Source organism: Pseudophryne corroboree, chromosome 3 (assembly GCF_028390025.1).
Source record: "Pseudophryne corroboree isolate aPseCor3 chromosome 3, aPseCor3.hap2, whole genome shotgun sequence".
Taxonomy (NCBI): Eukaryota; Metazoa; Chordata; class Amphibia; order Anura; family Myobatrachidae; genus Pseudophryne; species Pseudophryne corroboree.
Window position 1 is genome coordinate 274,290,206 of NC_086446.1, and position 18,334 is coordinate 274,308,539.

The 18,334-nt window shown below is 46.8% G+C and overlaps 1 long non-coding RNA gene across 1 annotated transcript in view; it reads right to left on the reverse strand.

Annotated features, from left to right (window-relative positions):
• Positions 1 to 5,519: 5,519 nt before the first annotated feature.
• The window catches only part of LOC135057695 (uncharacterized), a 50,833-nt gene continuing 38,018 nt past the window's right edge, over positions 5,520 to 18,334 (reverse strand). The window contains exons 2-3 of the long non-coding RNA XR_010244307.1: positions 6,498 to 6,706; positions 5,520 to 6,404 (exon numbers count right to left, since the gene is read on the reverse strand). This is a non-coding gene — a long non-coding RNA (uncharacterized LOC135057695). The remainder of the gene's footprint in view (positions 6,405 to 6,497; positions 6,707 to 18,334) is intronic.

The following is an 18,334-nucleotide window of genomic DNA, read 5'->3' on the forward strand; positions in this document are numbered from 1 at the left end:
TGGTTTAACAGAGAAGGGGGCCTGTGTGCAGACTCTGCGTGGGCACCCTACTCTCTGCGGCGCAGTAGAGTCTGACACTGTGCCAGAGTCTACTGTGCAAGCGCATGTTTCTGGAAACATTGCACCCACCATGTTCCTTGTGACTAATCTCTACTGCGCATGCACTGGGAAAATGGTGCTGCGCCATTTTCCGGGTGACTTTTGCTGTAGCTCTGACGTTGGTCTCCGGAGAGATAAGTAATTAAACATGGGTGAAGGGCGTGCGCTGTGGGGCCTCCTTTACTTGGGGACTATGGGCCTAATTTAGGTTTTTTAGCAAATCAAAAAAGAAAGCAATTGGGCAAAACCATGTTGCACTGCAAGTGGGGAAAATGTAACATGTGCAGAGAGAGTTAGATTTGGGTGGGGTGTGTTCAAACGGAAATCTAAAATGCAGTATAGAAATAAAGCAGCCAGTATTTACCCTGCACAGAAACAATATAACCCGTCCAAATCTAAAACTGTCTGAACATGTTACATATGCCCCACCTGCAGTGCAACATGGTTTTGCCCAATTGCCATCTTTTTTGGTTTGTTAACAAACCTGAATAACCCCCTATGGGGGTCATTCCGAGTTGTTTGCTCGTTGACGATTTTCGCAACGGAGCGATTAAGGCAAAAATGTGCATGCGCATGGTACGCAGTGCGCTAAGTATTTTTGCTCAAAACTTAGTAGATTTACTCACGTCCGAACAAAGAATTTCCATCGTTGAAGTGATCGGAGTGTGCTTGACAGGAAGTGGGTGTTTCTGGGCGGAAACTGGCCGTTTTCTGGGAGTGTGCGGAAAAACGCAGGCGTGCCAGGATAAAACGCGGGAGTGTCTGGAGAAACGGGGGAGTGGCTGGCTGAACGCAGGGCGTGTTTGTGACATCAAACCAGGAACGAAACGGGCTGAGCTGATCGCAGTGTAGGAGTAAGTCTCGAGCTACTCAGAAACTGCTAAGAATTTTCTGTTCGCAATTCTGCTAACCTTTCGTTCGCTATTCTGCTAAGCTAAGATACACTCCCAGAGGCGGCGGCCTAGCGTGTGCAATGCTGCTAAAATCTGCTAGCGAGCGAACAACTCGGAATGACCCCCCTATGTGCAGTGCACACACTGCACCCATTCTAGGTATTATCACCCCTAATCCACACTACAACCATTGTTGCAAGACCATCGCGGCAGATGCGCAGTGTGACTCAGATGCTTGCGCCGTACAAAAACCATTGGCCAACTGCGAAGATATTGGATTTGCATCCCCCTCTGAATTAGGCCCTAAGGGGGACATTTACTAAGCAGTGATAAGAGCGGAGAAGTGAGCTAGTGGAGAAGTTGCCCCATGAACCAATCAGCTGCTCTGTATCATTTTATAGTATGCAAATTATAGATGTTACTTCAGTGCTGATTGGTTGCCATGGGCAACTTCTCCACTGGCTCACTTCTCTGTTCTTATCACTGCTTAGTAAATGTCCCCTTAAATGATTTATTTTAGATCATGCATTATGAAATTTTGAATGGTCACTTTGCTGCTAATCATGTCCCACTTGCATTGAGGGCCTAATTTAGACCTGATCGCAAAAGCAAAATCTTTCTCCAATGGGCAAAATCATGTGCACTGCTGGTGTGGCAGATATAACATGTGCAGAGAGAGTTAGATTTGGGTGAGTTATTTTGTTTCTGTGCAGGGTAAATACTGGCTGCTTTATTTTTACACTGCAATTTAGATTTCAGGTTGAGGGGGGGGGGGGGGGGAGGCGTCCCAGGGGCAGGATTTGAGGGGGCGCCAAGGAGTTACAGAGGACCAGGTTTTATTGTTTATTTTTTTTTAACGGCAGTGCTGTGCTGCCCCAGTGAGACAGCAGACAGCTCCCAGGGCAATGTATCTGACTCACCTGTCTGCCCGCAGCTGGCTCCGACGCTGTGCGGGTGAGCTCCAGTACCTGAGCTCTCTCCCATGTTGGCTACTGTCTTAAACTCTCTTCTTTGCCATGCAATGCTGCGACTAGCATGTGGTGCACCATACAAGCTACTATAGAAGCGCACTGTTAGCAGTATCAACCTACGCTTTGCCTCCCAGATGGGGGGGATTTGGTGTAGCTTATAGGGGGGTGTAGTGCAGTGATGTAGTGTACCATATAGGGTATGTAGTGTGGTCATGTATTGCAGTATATAGGGGCATGTAGTGCACCAATGTGGTATAGCATATAAGGGGATGTGTAGTGTAGCATATAGGGTATGTAGTGTAGTAATGTATTGCAGTATATAGGGGCATGTAGTGCACCAATGTGGTATAACATATAAGGGGACGTAGTGTAGTGATGTAGTGTACCATATATGGTATGTAGTGTAGTAATGTATTGCAGTATATAGTGGCATGTAGTGCACCAATGTGGTATAGCATATAAGGGGATGTAGTGTAGTGATGTAGTGTAGCATATAGGGTATGTAGTGGAGTGCATAGGGGCATGTAGTGTAGTGATGCAGTTCAGCGTGTAGGGGATGTAGTATAGTGATATAGTGCAGTGGATAGAGGAATGTAGTGCAGTGATGAAGTGTTATGATATAGTGCAATGTATGGGGACACACAGAGGAGCATGTAGTTATACACGCTGGTGGGGCATGTGATGCATTGGGCATTTGAGGCACATAGGGGAATATTGTCCAGTAGTATCCCCTTTTTTCAAAATGTTTGACAATCTGATTATTTTAGTCTGATAGGTTTTTTTCTTGTGGGGGTGGGTTGTGGGTGGGGTAGGGGGGCTCCAAATTACTGACTTTCCCCGGGTGACGAATATCCTAGTTTTCGCCCTGCAACCCACCCAAATCTAACTCTCTCTGCACATGTTATATCATGGGGGTAATTCTGACCTGATCACTGCTGTGCGTTTTCGCACAGTGGGCGATCAGGCACAAACTGTGCATGAGTATGCACCGCAATGCGCAGACGCATCACATGGGTACAAAGCAGATCGCCGCTCAGCGATTGGTTTGTGCAACTGATACGTTCGCACGGGCAATCGCAAGGATATTGACAGGAAGAAGGCGTTTCTGGGTGGCAACTGACCATTTTCAGGGAGGGGTTGGTAAAACACAGGCGTGTCCATGCATTTGCAGGGAGGGATCCTGACGTCAATTTCGGTCTAGGACATGCTGATGTGATCGCAGCGGCTGAGTAAGTCCTGGGCTGCACAGAGACTGCACAAAGGCCCTCATTCCGAGCTGTTCGCTCGCTAGCTGCTTTTAGCAGCATTGCGCACGCTAGGCCGCCGCCCTCTGGGAGTGTATCTTAGCTTAGCAGAATAGCGAACGAAAAATTAGCAAAACTGCTACTAAATAATTCTTTGCAGTTTCTGAGTAGCTCCAGACCTACTCACTGATTGCGATCAGCTCAATCCGTTTAGTTCCTGGTTTGACGTCACAAACATGCCCTGCGTTCGGCCAGCCACTCCCCCATTTCTCCAGACACTCCCGCGTTTTTTCCCTGACACGCCTGCGTTTTTTTGCAAACGCCGGGAAAACGCTGAGTTGCCGCCCAGAAACGCCCCTTTCCTGTCAATCATTTACCGAACAGCAGTGCGACTGAAAAGCGCCGCAGAAGCCACAGCAATACTGTTAAGTTTTGTGTTAAATAACTAAACGCATGCGCCCTGCGTGCCTTGCGCATGCGCAATTTGTAACAAATCGCAGCATATCGAAAATCGGCAACGAGCGAACAACTCGGAATGACCCCTAAAATCTGTTTGTACAGCTCTGCTACACATGTGTTCACACACTTGCACAGCTAAAATACACTCCCCCTGTAGGCAGCGACTATCTGATCACAGCAGTGCAAAAATCGCTTGCTAGCAATCCGGTCTGAATTACCCCTTGGTTTTGCCCATTAAAGAAAAATGTTGCTGTTGCAATCAGGTCTGAATTAGGCCCTATACCATATGGCTACTGAACTAGCTCACAATGGGGGTAATTCAGACCTGATCGCTGCTACAAATCACATCACAAGTGGGGTGATTTAGCTGAATGCGCACGCGCAAAGTCACAAGTGCGCATGTGCAGGCCTCACCGTGCGACAAATGTGCAGGCATACACATAAAATTTGTGAATGCTGACAGGCAATGACAAAGAGGTGTGGTGAAGGCGGTGCAAGCGCATGGCTTTGCAGGCTAGCGAAAAGGGGCATGAAGGTGGGTGTCTTGCGGGGGAGTGTGCTAAGGGCTGCAGGCGTGGTTTTAGCACGGCTGCAAAGCAAATCGTTGTCAATGCACCCTGGGCGTTCGCAGCTGCCAAGTAAGTCTAGAGCTGCGCACAGCATGCGAACGCTCAGCACAGGTGTCCTGTCAGGGATTGCCCAGCTAATAATTGCAAATCAAACATTCCTGTTTGCAATGCAAATGCCTCAACATCTCATTACAGCTTTAGTTCTCTCTGAAATGGTATGTAGTCTCTCACTCCCTGGATATGTGCAACACACAATCTACACACATGTTTCTTTACAACTATTACATATGTACTGTACATGTACTACATGTGTGGTTTGTCAAGCAATTGTACACATTTCACACAACTGATTAATTTATTTTAAAGGCCTAATTTCTGTGTTCACATTGCTTTGAGCTGACACATAGCTTTGAGTTGTCTATCAAGCTGCATTGTGCTTTCAAAATACACATACTGTATTCATATATCCCACATACATACCTCCCAACTGTCCCAATTTTCGCAGGACAGTCCCGTTTTTTTGAGGACAGTCCCGCTGTCTCACCCACGGCCCGCAGTGTCCCACGGTGGGGGGGGGGGGGGCAGTTGGGAGTCTCTGTCTCTCGCTGCCCTGCTTAGCTGAGCAGAAGTGAATAGACAGCATCTATTCACTGGAGTCAGAGGGAGAGGGGGAATGCCAGCGGCTCACAGAACGCTGGGCATGCCCCCTCAGTGACAAAAACGGGGGCATGGCTCGCGATCGCGGGTCCTCCCGCAAAGCCACATCCCCTTTTCTTAGGTCATGCCCCTTTTCCCTCTTTGAAGGAATGAAAAGTTGGGAGGTATGCACATATATGACATGTTTTCTTAAGGAATACATTTGTTGTGTGTTTCATATTACAAGATTCCCACCATAATGCAAGTTTACCTATAATGTTCAGTAATAATGCTTCAGGTACTACGTTCATAGGGGTAAATTTACTAAGATGGGAGTTCTATTTAAGATGGGATGTTGCCCATAGCAAACAGATTCTGCTTATTTATCTAGCACCTTCTAGAAGATAATACATGGAATCTGTTTGGTTGCTATGGGCAACATCCCATCTTAAACAGAACTCTGATCTTTGTAAATTTACCCCCTAGTATGGTTTTTTTTTTTAACCCCAAAAATACTCATAGCATTATGTTTGTTTGTTTTTTAAGAAATACAAAAAATTACCATGCATCACAATAATAAAAACACAATTTTAGGACAAAGTTTAAGGTGTTTAAATAGTTTTACTCATAAATCTAAATAAATCTATTCATAACACAAAGACAAAGAAAAATAAAATAAAGACTACACCAAATGGCACAGCAACAAGGCTGGCTGTGCAGAAAAGAAGATTACAGAACCCAGTAGTCAGTTACTCTGCAACAAACACAACAAGAGACTGGTTTCAGTAACCTGGCTGAGGAAGATGTTGGGCAAAATGAGGAAGATTCTGGGCCCAATAGTCAAACACAACAATCAGCCCCACAAACTGAAGAGGAAGGTGGGACAACTTTACAGGTTAATGCATCACAGGCAGGGAAAGAAAAGAGAAGACACCAACCCCCATTTGGCAGGAGGGAGTTGGACATTCTTGTCCCACAAGCCATTGACAAAAACATTTTTGGAAACAGAACATGGACGCTGGAAACAAGGACCGCATCTAGAGAGAAATCACCATTTTCTCCTTTTTTTGCCTGGCTGAAGGGGTTGTTCTTCTGTGTTGGGTCTGCGCGTGGGTCTGCAAGGGGCCTGCCCAGTACGATCTTGTTCCTGGGCAGGGCTCTGGGATGGGGCAGGTGTTGTAGCCTCCCTGAGAGTCTAGCCAAGGAGGGCTGTGATGGTCTGCATGCCTTGGCCAATAGTGGCGGATATGTCACGCATGGCTTCCGCAACAGAGGCGGAGATGTCACACATGCCTTGTTGCACAGTGGAGGACCGCTCACGGACCGTGGAGGTCAGCTCACGGACCTCCAGGAGCATTTGATCATGGCAGTCGGTGGTGTTTCTCCCTTGCCTCACAATTTGGCCCAGAAGCTCCTGGAGACTGGGTTGGGGGAGTGCCTCAGTGTGTTGCCGGGATGGAGGGCTTTCCGGCCCCACACTGGAGCTGTCGTTGCTCGCACCCTCCTCAGCCTCAGCGAGCTGCATCTCCTGTGCTGTGATTGTAAAAGGAGACAAAAGGAAAAATAAAAAAAATAGTAACACACATTTAAAAAAAACACAAAAAAAATTAACAATACATAATTTACCTGCCAAGGCATGTGGACATTCAAGGGCAGGCATGGCGGTGTCCATTTCCATCACACCTTCCACCTCCACATACGCCACACGGACCAAGGCTTGCTCCTCCAAATCCGTAAATTCAACACTCTCAGGAAATGTCCCTCCCCCTGTCTCCCTCGAAGCTCTCTACTGCGCAGACTTCTTGATCTTCAGCTGGGACTTGAAATCAGCCCAACTGCAGATGTTTTTGGGGTTGTGAAGGAAAAAAAAAACATTGATTACATTTTTCAAACTTTACATTTTAACCATTCATTCATTTTTTCTTTTTTTTTTAGTGATTGGTGCAATTGTATACATAAAACAATCACAGATATCATACCCTACATTACTTTGGTCGACTTCTACTTGTACACATACATAGCTGTAAATATTGTAATATGTAATTTGTACTTCAATATAGATTTTGAAACATACCAATCAAACATTAAGATGCTCATTTATCTTGCACCTTCTAGAAGGTTACATATGTAATTGTCTTGCTTGCTATAGGCAACATTACATCTAAAAACAAGCTACCATCTTAGCAAATGCAAGTCTGAAGTGATCACAAGCGCTGATTAGGTTTTGGGCTACTCTGAAACTACACAAAAAATTTTTGCAGGCGTTCTGCGACACAACCGTTCGCACTTCTGCTAAGCTAAAATACACTCCCAGTGGGCGGCGGCATAGAGTTTGCACAGCTGCTAAAAACTGCTAGCGAGAGATCAACTCGGAATGACCCCCTTAGTCTCCTCACTTCTTGGGGTGTGTGGATAATTGGTCCCACCGCATTCACAGCATCCGTGATCTCTCTCCAGATACGGTCCTTGATCCCAGCGCCCTTGTTCTTATTTCCAAAATGAATTTTCACAATGGCTTGTGGGACAAGAATGGCCAACTCCCTCCTGGTAAATGGGGGTTGCCATCTTCTCTTTTCCTTCCTTGGCTGCAATGCAGTAGCCTGTGAACTTGTCTCACCTTCTTCTTCAGTTTGTGGGCCTGATTGTTGCGTTTGGGTACTGGACCCAGAATCATCCTCAATTTGCCCCACATCTTCCTCACCAACTGCTACTGAGACTAGCTTCATGTTCAATTTGCTCAATAGACTACTGGGTCCTGCTCCTCCCTCCTCTGCACAGCCAGGTGTTTGTTGCTCTGCTCTTTCTAGTGCCATTTGCCATTCACGTTTTCTTTGTAGTATTTCAGACAGTTGGGCATTGAGTTTGCAGATCTCTTCAGAAAATGGATCAGGATCCATGATGCTGGTAGCATGTGCGTATGGTCAGTGACGTGCGGTGGGGTGAGGCAGGTGAGGCAGAGCCTTTCCTGTCATACTAACGTTTGTGCCAGAGGTTTGACTGTATAAAGTATATGAAAAATACAAAGAATATGTTTGAAATATCTTCCTTGCATTATTCTAATCATTTTTATAGGCAAAACTCTGGAGTAAAATGTCTATGGCAGGTGAGGTAGTGCTTCACCTGGCTAACTTTTCCGCTCATCTCTGATCAAAACTCAGCAAATTTCCAGGAGTTTATACTGCTGCACCTGTGTATAATGCCCAGATGTACATTTTGGCTCATATATTACATGTAAATCTGGCTCTGGTACGAGACAGTGCCTTCTGAGCTATTTATCTCACCGCACGTTCCTGGTATGGTTCAGGAGGGGTCATTTTATACCTGCATATGCATGCTTTGCGTAACTTAGCACAGGTGATGCATACACAATTGGTAAATTTGCTTTGATTGCTTATACTATTTAAGCATATTCTAGCCATCTGTGGTTTGTGGGTATATGGAGAAGGAGTTATGGTGTGAGGAGTTGTGGAGAGTAGTTTGTGGAGGTGAGTTTTGTTTTTTTGTGTTGTTTTTTTTTTAAATATATAGTGCTTTTAATCATATTTCCTTGGAGTAAGGTCAGTGTAATGTGTTATGCAGATTTGTTGCTTTTTTGGTCAAATTCGTAGCTTTTGTGGTAAGTATGTTGTATGGTGATATGTTTGTGTGAGTTAACCCAGCACAGCATGTGTTTGCAACATGTCCCTGTGTACTGTATTGTGCTCCGTTGTGTTTATTTGGTGTTTTGTGGTGGCACAGCGTGTAGGACAAACAATGCATGTTTTTTTTTTGGTGATGTTTTTTTTTTGTTGGTTTGGATTGAAGGATGTTTGTAGTGTGGATGACCTGACTGTTTTTTTTTTTTTTTTTGTCATTTATTTTCAAGGGAACAACAGTATATATATATATCTGTGGGTAAGTATCTGTTTATAGGTGTGTTGTGTGGTTGGGTGTTTTTTTCTATGTTTATTTCTCTTCTTTCTGAAGGAAGCAGCTTCTTATTTTGTATTTTGTAGCAAAGTAGCCAATTTTGTTTATTTTTTGGGGGCCTTTTGCCATTTTGTTTGTGATATTCATCTGCGGGTAAGTATCTGCATGTTCATAGGTGTGTTGTATGGTGTGTTGTTTATTTCTATGTGTGTGTTTATTATGTTTATTTCCCTTATTTTGTGTTTTGTGGCAAAGTAGACAATTTTTTTGGGGGGGGGGGTGGGGGGGCTTTTGCCATTTTGTTAGTGATATTCATCTGTTGCTAAGTATCTGCATGTTCATAGGTGTGTGTATGTGCATGCTCATTGTGTTGGTGTGGTGTGTGTTTTTTTTTTATTGGCGTTTTACTTGTATTGTTTTTATAAAAAAAAGTATACAATGTTCCTTTCCTCCTGTTGTGCACAATTTAGAGATGGATTATACCACATCTGTAAGTGGATTTAAGAAATTAGAATTGTTTGTCAAGAATGTTTGGGCCCAATCATTGGATTATGATTTAACACTCTGTTAAATGTGTCTTTCAGTTGGTGATGGCAGCATACCTGTATGCCTTATACGGCCAACCCCAACCTGCCCCTCATCCTCGAAGGCAAATGAGGCATGCAAGGCCTAGTATCTTTCGAACCCGTGTCACCCTTTTTGGAATGCCAGATGATGAGGTGGTGCAGCGCTATATGCTGCCCCCTCATGTCATCCTAGAAACTCTCTCTATAATAGAGAGTGATCTAGAGAGTACAATTCAGCATCCTACAGCAATTTCACCACTGGCACAATTCATTGCTGTCTTACATTTTTGCGCCTCAGGGTCCTACCAGCATATAGTTGGAGTCCTGGTAGGCGTCTCCTAGGTCGCATTCTCAAGGATCCTGAGGCGTGTAGTTGCTGCTTTCCTCTTAAGACCTAAGCAGTTCATATCAATGCCATTGGATGTGGAGTCCCTAGCTGTGTTGAAGCGGCAATTCCGTGAAGAGGGGAGTCGCTTCCCACATGTTATTGGGGTAATGGATGGAACACTAGTTCCTCTTGTAGCACCAACACATAATAAAATAATCTTTAGGAACATAAAAATGTTCCACTCTTTGAATGTGATGTTTGTTTATGTCCCATCCCTCCAAATCCTTTCCCTGAATGCCCGGTACCCATGAAGTACCCATGATTCCTACGTGATTCAGCAATCAGGGATATTGAAAAATTAAGCATGTTGGAAGGCCAAGACGTGTGGATCTTGGGTGAGTTTGAGACACATCATGTAGTAAAGTTTCAGTTGTGTTGTATAATTGTTATACATATTTATGTGTTTTTTTATTATGTGTTTTTGCAGGAGATCGTGGATATCCTTGCACCCCCTGGTTCATGACTCCTTACAGCACACCAACACCAGGGGTATGGGTCGTTGGGTCGACCCAGCTTAGGTCGACACTCATTACGTCGATCACTGAAGGTTGACATTACCATTAGGTCGACATGCATTACGTTGACATGGGCGTTAGGTTGACATGTGCTAGGTCGACAAGTCAAAAGGTCAACATGAGGTTTTTGGTGTCATTTTCTCCATAAAGTGAAGGGGAACCCATACAGATTACCATTCCAATTGTAGTCCACGCAGGGCCGGCGCCACCACTAGGCAGCTTTAGGCAGCTGCCTATGGGCGCCGGCCACTAGAGGGCGGTGCTGCACGCTGCCAGTGAAAGAATAATTCCTTACCCTTAGCTAAGCTGAGTTTCATGCTGCACCGCCCTCCCGCATGTTACCCACGCCCCCACGATTGGATCTCCCTCTCTCCACCTCATGTTGGGAGCTGCAGATTGACCTTAAAGGGGGGGGGGGGGGCTTGATGGGAGCTGGCACGGAAAGCAGCTTTGGTCTGCTGGGGAGTTTGACGGTCTGGGGTGACTGGGAGCTCAGAGGAGAGGCTGGAGCAGGAGAAGGAGTGGCCGTTCCCAAGGTCAGTGTACAGTACATGGTTCTAACTCAGCAGCTTCATAGGCTGGCATTGTGTATAGGCTGCTACTGTCCTGTGTGCTGTGGTGTGTTGGTTGGCTGGCACTGATCTGTGTGTATGGGGGGGGGGGGGGGCTGACTGGTACTGACCCCTATGTGTCTGTGTAAGTTGGCACTGATGTGTGTGTGTGTGTAGGCTGCTACTCCTCACCTGTGTGTGTGTAGGCTGGCACACTCCCCCATGTGTGTGTAGGCTGGCACTCCCCCGTGTGTGTGTGTGTGTAGGCTGGCACTCCCCCGTGTGTGTGTGGGCTGGAACTCCCCCCCGTGTGTGTGTGTAGGCTGGCACTCCCCCGAGTGTGTGTGTGTGTGTGTGTGTGTGTGTGTAGGCTGGAACTCCCCCCCCCCACCTTTTGTTTGTGTGTGTGTGTGTGTGTGTGTGTGTGTGTGTGTGTGTGTGTGTGTGTGTGTGTGTGTGTAGGCTGGCACTCCATGTGTGTGTGTGTAGGCTGGCACTCCATGTGTGTGTGAGTGTAGGCTGGCACTCCATGTGTGTGTGTGTGTGTGTGTGTGTGTGTGTGTGTGTGTGTGTGTGTGTAGGCTGACGTGTGTGTGTGTGTAGGCTGGCACTGACCTGTGTGTGTATAAGCTGGCACTCCCCCGTGTGTGTGTGTAGGCTGGCCCTCTTCTGTGTGTGTGTGTGTGTGTGTGTGTGTGTGTGTAGGCTGTAACTCCCCCCCCCCCCCCGTGTGTGTGTAGGCTGGCATTCCCCCGTGTGTGTGTGTGTGGGTGTGTGTGTGTGTGTGTGTGTGTAGGCTGGCATTCCCCCGTGTGTGTGTGTGTGGGTGTGTGTGTGTGTGTGTAGGCTGGCACTCCCCCGTGTGTGTGTGTAGGCTGGAACTCCCCCCCCCCCCCCCCGTGTGTGTAGGCTGGCACTCCCCCGTATGTGTGTGTAGGCTGGCACTCCGTGTGTGTGTGTAGGCTGGCACTCCGTGTGTGTGTGTGTGTGTGTGTGTGTGTGTGTGTGTGTGTGTGTGTGTGTGTGTGTGTAGGCTGTAACTCCCCCCCCCTGGTGTGTGTGTAGGCTGGCACTCCCGTGTGTGTGTGTGTAGGCTGGCACTCCGTGTGTGTGTGTATGTGTGTGTAGGCTGACACTCCCCCATGTGTGTGTGTGTGTAGGCTGACGTGTGTGTGTGTGTAGGTTGGCACTGACGTGTGTGTATAAGATGGCACTCCCCTGTGTGTGTGTGTAGGCTGCCACTGACCTGTGTGTGTAGCCTGGCACTCCCCCGTGTGTGTGTGTGTGTGTGTGTGTGTGTGTGTGTGTGTGTGTGTGTGTGTGTGTGTGTAAGCTGGCACTGACCTATGTGTGTAGGCTGCCACTCTCCCATGTGAGTGTAGGCTGGCACTGACCTGTGTGTGTAGGCTGGCACTTCGCCGTGTGTGTGTGTGTGTAGGCTGGCACTGACCTGTGTGTGTAGGCTGGCACTCCCCCATGTGTGTGTGTGTGTGTGTGTGTGTGTGTGTGTGTGTGTGTAGGCTGACACTGACCTATGTGTGTAGGCTGGCACTCCCCCGTGTGTGTGTGTGTGTGTGTGTGTGTGTGTGTGTGTGTGTGTGTGTGTGTGTGTGTGTGTGTGTGTAGGCTGGCACTGACCTGTGTGTGTAGGCTGGCACTTCACCGTGTGTGTGTGTAGGCTGGCACTGACCCGTGTGTGTAGGCTGGCACTCCCCCATGTGTGTGTGTGTGTGTGTAGGCTGACACTGACCTATGTGTGTAGGCTGGCACTCCCCCGTGTGTGTGTGTGTGTGTGTGTGTGTGTGTGTGTGTGTGTGTGTGTGTAGGCTGGCACTGACCTGTGTGTGTAGGCTGGCACTTCGCCGTGTGTGTGTGTGTAGGCTGGCACTGACCTGTGTGTGTAGGCTGGCACTTCGCCGTGTGTGTGTGTGTGTAGGCTGACACTGACCTGTGTGTGTAGGCTGGCACTCCCCCATGTGTGTGTGTGTGTGTGTGTGTGTGTGTGTGTGTGTGTGTGTGTGTGTGTGTGTGTGTGTGTGTGTGTAGGCTGGCACTGACCTGTGTGTGTAGGCTGGCACTGACCTGTGTGTGTAGGCTGGCACTCTCGTGTGTGTGTGTGTGTGTGTGTGTGTGTGTGTGTGTGTGTGTGTGTGTGTGTGTGTGTGTGTGTGTAGGCTGGCACTGACCTGTGTGTGTAGGCTGGCACTTCGCCGTGCGTGTGTGTGTGTGTGTGTGTGTGTGTATGTGTGTGTGTGTGTAGGCTGGCACTGACCTGTGTGTGTAGGCTGGCACTCCCCCATGTGTGTGTGTGTAGGCTGACACTGACCTATGTGTGTAGGCTGGCACTCCCCCGTGTGTGTGTGTGTGTGTGTGTGTGTGTGTGTGTGTGTGTGTGTAGGCTGGCACTGACCTGTGTGTGTAGGCTGGCACTTCGCCGTGTGTGTGTGTAAGCTGGCACTGACCTGTGTGTGTAGGCTGGCACTCCCCCATGTGTGTGTGTGTAGGCTGACACTGACCTATGTGTGTAGGCTGGCACTCCCGTGTGTGTGTAGGCTGCCACTGACCTGTGCGTGTAGGCTGGCACTCTCCTGTGTGTGTGTGTGTGTGTAGCCTGGCACTCCCCCACGTGTGTGTGTAGGCTGGCACTGACCTATGTGTGTAGGCTGGCACTCTCGTGTGTGTGTGTTTGTGTGTGTAGCCTGGCACTCCCCCACGTGTGTGTAGGCTGGCACTGACCTATGTGTGTGTGTGTGTGTGTGTGTGTGTGTGTGTGTGTGTGTGTGTGTGTGTGTAGGCTGACACTGACCTATGTGTGTAGGCTGGCACTCCCGTGTGTGTGTGTGTGTGTGTGTGTGTGTGTGTGTGTGTGTGTGTGTGTGTGTGTGTGTGTGTGTGTGTGTGTGTGTGTGTGTAAGGTGGCACTGACTCCTGTGTGCTCGAACAGTGGAAGTTATAAAAACACAAGAGGGCTCATGTTGAGAGGAGTCAATCAGTGTCAATGATCACATAAATTGGCGATATTTGGCGACTGCCCATACACAATCCCTCTCTGGCAGTAATTTAGATGTAAATGTATCATCTGGAAATAGAATTTTACAACAGATAAGAACCACTTGACCCATCTAGTCTGCCCTGATACTGCTCCCCTCCATGTATTACTTTCTAAACATAGCACAAAGACATGCAGGCAATGTATGAATGGTCAGTAGCACTGACCTCTTCCGACACCTGTAGCTATCGAATTCTACAGCTGCAGGTGTCGATGCCCACACACCACAGCAGAGACAGAGCTGTCCCTGGCTGTGGCAGCTGCCGGCTCCGGGCTATGGCCCTCATTCCGAGTTGTTCGCTTGCAAGACGATTTTAGCAGTATTGCACACGCTAAGCCGCCGCCTACTGGGAGTGAATCTTAGCATCTTAAAATTGCGAACGAAAGATTCGCAACATTGCGATAAGACATCTCTGTGCAGTTTCTGAGTAGCTCGAGACTTACTCTGCCTGTGCGATCAGTTCAGTGCTTGTCGTTCCTGGTTTGACGTCACAAACACACCCAGCGTTCCCCCAGACACTCCTCCGTTTCTCCAGCCACTCCCGCGTTTTTCCCAGAAACTGTAGCGTTTTTTCACACACGCCCATAAAACGGCCTGTTTCCGCCCAGAAACACCCACTTCCTGTCAATCACACTACGATCGCCTGAGCGAAGAAAAAGCCGTGAGTAAAAATACTAACTTCATAGCAAATTTACTTGGCGCAGTCGCAGTGCGGACATTGCGCATGCGCACTAAGCGGAAAATCGCTGCGATGCGATGAAATTTACAGAGCGAACAACTCGGAATGAGGGCCAATAATATTTCTGTATGGATTGTAGCCTGTAGCTATCTATTGCTGATATATATAGTGGATAATACAGTTACCTGCTTACTGTATTAGTAGTGAGTGAGCAGATATGGGGCATGGATAAAGGCAGAGCACTAGTATACGGGGGGTCATTCCGAGTTGTTCGCTCGCAAGTGAATTTTAGCAGATTTGCTCATGCTAAGCCGCCGCCTACTGGGAGTGAATCTTAGCATCTTAAAATTGCGAACGATGTATTCGCAATATTGCGATTACACACCTCGTAGCAGTTTCTGAGTTGCTTCAGACTTACTCGGCATCTGCGATCATTTCACTGCTTGTCGTTCCTGGTTTGACGTCACAAACACACCCAGCGTTCGCCCAGACACTCCCCCGTTTCTCCAGCCACTCCTGCGTTTTTTCGGGAAACGGTAGCGTTTTTTCCCACACGCCCATAAAACGGCCTGTTTCCGCCCAGTAACACCCATTTCCTGTCAATCACATTACGATCGCCAGAACGATGAAAATGCCGTGAGTAAAATTCCTAAGTGCATAGCAAATTTACTTGGCGCAGTCGCAGTGCGGACATTGCGCATGCGCATTAAGCGGAAAATCGCTGCGATGCGAAGATTTTTACCGAGCGAACAACTCGGAATGACCCCCACAGATTGCACATCTGAGGGGAATGCTAATATCTTAATAACACGTGGCGCAGCCACATATCCCGAGTAAAACAATCAATGCTTACGATCTTTCAACCAATTAGACAGTGAAGTCTGCACTAATGTATTCTTTCTTTATAAAGATATTGTTCTGAAAAAATGTAAACAAGCAGACACAGTGCAGACTGTTGGGATAAAGAATCATAGATGATTTATTGGTTCTATTCACATAAATAGTATTAAACACTGCATATCATCCTCAAATAGCATGTACATAGTCCAGATCCAAATGTACTTCTCAATGCACGGCGGCGATGCTTTTGCATTTGCTGAGTAGCTACCTGCCTGCGCAGCCTAGGTGATATCATGCAGTTGCTGTGGCCCGCCCCCGCAACAGTTCAGATACGCCTGCGTTGTCTGGACCGCACCCCAACAACTGCATTCTACTGTGTGTATTATATGTAAGCGGCACTACTACTGTGTGTATTATATGTAAGCGGCACTACTACTGTGTGTATTATATGTAAGCGGCACTACTACTGTGTGTATTATATGTAAGCGGCACTACTACTGTGTGTATTATATGTAAGCGGCACTACTACTGTGTGTATTATATGTAAGCGGCACTACTACTGTGTGTATTATATGTAAGCGGCACTACTACTGTGTGTATTATATGTAAGCGGCACTACTACTGTGTGTATTATATGTAAGCGGCCCTACTACTGTGTGTATTATATGTAAGCGGCCCTACTACTGTGTGTATTATATGTAAGCGGCACTACTACTGTGTGTATTATATGTAAGCGGCCCTACTACTGTGGGCATTGTGTGTAAGTGCAGGGTTGGTTCTACCATTAGGCAGCTGCTTAGGGTGCCAGTATCTGAGTGGGCTGCCCTGAGTCTGCTTATCACAAATTTAAGGATAACTCCGTGAGATGCATCCCTGTAAAACTTAATTTAGACGGTAGCTGTTGAACTTCTAAGATGCTGCCTACATACTTTCATCTGACGGGCTGGAAAATGTGTACTGGTTTTTGGTTTTGGTCGGGGAAGGGGGGGTTGGGGGGGCGGTTAAAAGCAGGCTGAAGTTTTGCCTAGGGTGTCGAGAAACCTTGCACCGGCCCTGAATCCACGTGGATCGTTAAGTATGAAAAAATCCAAAAAATGAAATAAATAGTGAAAAACTCATGTTGACCTTTTGACCTGTCGACCTAGTACATGTCGACCTAACATCCATGTCGACCTAATGGCATTGTTGACCTTCAGTGGTCAACCTAATGAGTGTCGACCTAAGTTGTGTTGATCTAACGACTGTAACCCAACACCAGGACCACAATCGGCATTTAATTCCATGCTTCCAGCTACCAGACAGATGATGGAGCACACTACTGGGCTCCTAAAAGGGCGTTTTTGGGTGCTCCACCGCACTAATGGCGCCCTCATGTATTCTCTGGAAATGGAGAGTAAGATAGTAGTCCTGTGTGCAATACTGCACAATATTGATGTAAGGAGGCATGTGGAGCTGGCCCAAAACCAAATTTTGGGTCCAGAGGATGAGGAGCCAGGGGTTGGCCATACACGGAGGCAGGGGTCTGAAAACAAATGCGGCCGTGCTCTTCGGGAAGGAATAGTGGCTCAATATATCATGTATTTTTGAGTTATTAGCACGTCTAACAAGTGTTTTTTTGTCTTGTTTTGTTTTAAATATTTTGCTACTCTCCAAAAAAACACCAGAAATTTGATGCAAGTTTACTGCATTTGTATGTAAAATATTCCTATTTACAGCAATGTTAGTGGCAGTACAGAAAAAAAAAATTTGGTATGTTGAAAAATTTCAAATTAAGCATGTCAAGTATATAAGCATGGTGTTAATGAACACCAGTAGTGTTGTGTAGGCAACATATATATTGTTTTTAAAAACAATGGTGTTATGTGTTTCTTGACACATTACAATGTTTTTTGTTTAAAGAAATGTTGCTGCATATGTGTTGTTTGTTTCTCATGCATTTATGTATCGTAAGTGATGTTTACTAATTTTTTAAAACAAATAAACAAACAAACAAACAAACACAACAATCCTGTAATGTTTCGTTGAGTGAGGAGCAGAAATGTTTGGTAAGTTTTTTGTGAATTCTCCACTTACAGTAGCATATACTCGCAATTGTGTTCGCAATTGAGAACACAGACCAGACTGTCAATGTGCATTAATAGCAATAAAGTTTATTGGTATCTCTGAGCATCACAGCTGACGACCAATCAACAGTAGGCAGACAGTATAAATATTAGCATGTATGATGAATACACGCACCACTGGCACCATGCGAGCTGCCACCTTCACTGTGAGGGAGCTGCGGCTCCTCACTGCAATTATGTTGTGTACAAAATAGGTTGTGTTTATATGCCATATCCACTGATTTAAATTAGTACACATACAACCGACACACATACTGAACAGTGGATATGACATATGGTCCTCTTATATTTTGACAACACATTTAAAGAAGGTTTTTATTGTAAATGTGGACATTACAATTACCTTTTTTAATATTTATTTCTTAATGGACAAATACCTACTAAATCGCTGTCACGATCCGGGTATCTGGACGCCATTACTTACCCTTCAGATGCCTCCTAAGGCTGGCTCAGCGTTCCAGGACCGGATCCCATCTGTTATACTGATGTCCACATTCTTGCCTCCTCTCCTGTCACTCTGAGACGCGGTCACCGCAACGCCTGTTACATCCGGAATGGCGTCTTCCGCGGCCTCCGCTGTGCCCGCGTGGTTAGGTGTGCACTTATCAGTCTGGCGTCTCCTGTCTCCTGTAGCCGGCGCCGCCATTACTGTTTTAATTCCCACATGGATTACAAACCAAACTTCCCTCCAAGTGTCTGCATGGGCGCAGCCATCTTGGATTCTGTCATCTGTTCATTTCCACCAATCTGCTGTCTGCATTGTTAATCTGCATAATTGCCTAGCCAATCCCTTCCTTGCTGCAGGTATAAGTAATCTGTGCCTGAGCAAGGAAGGCGTCAGT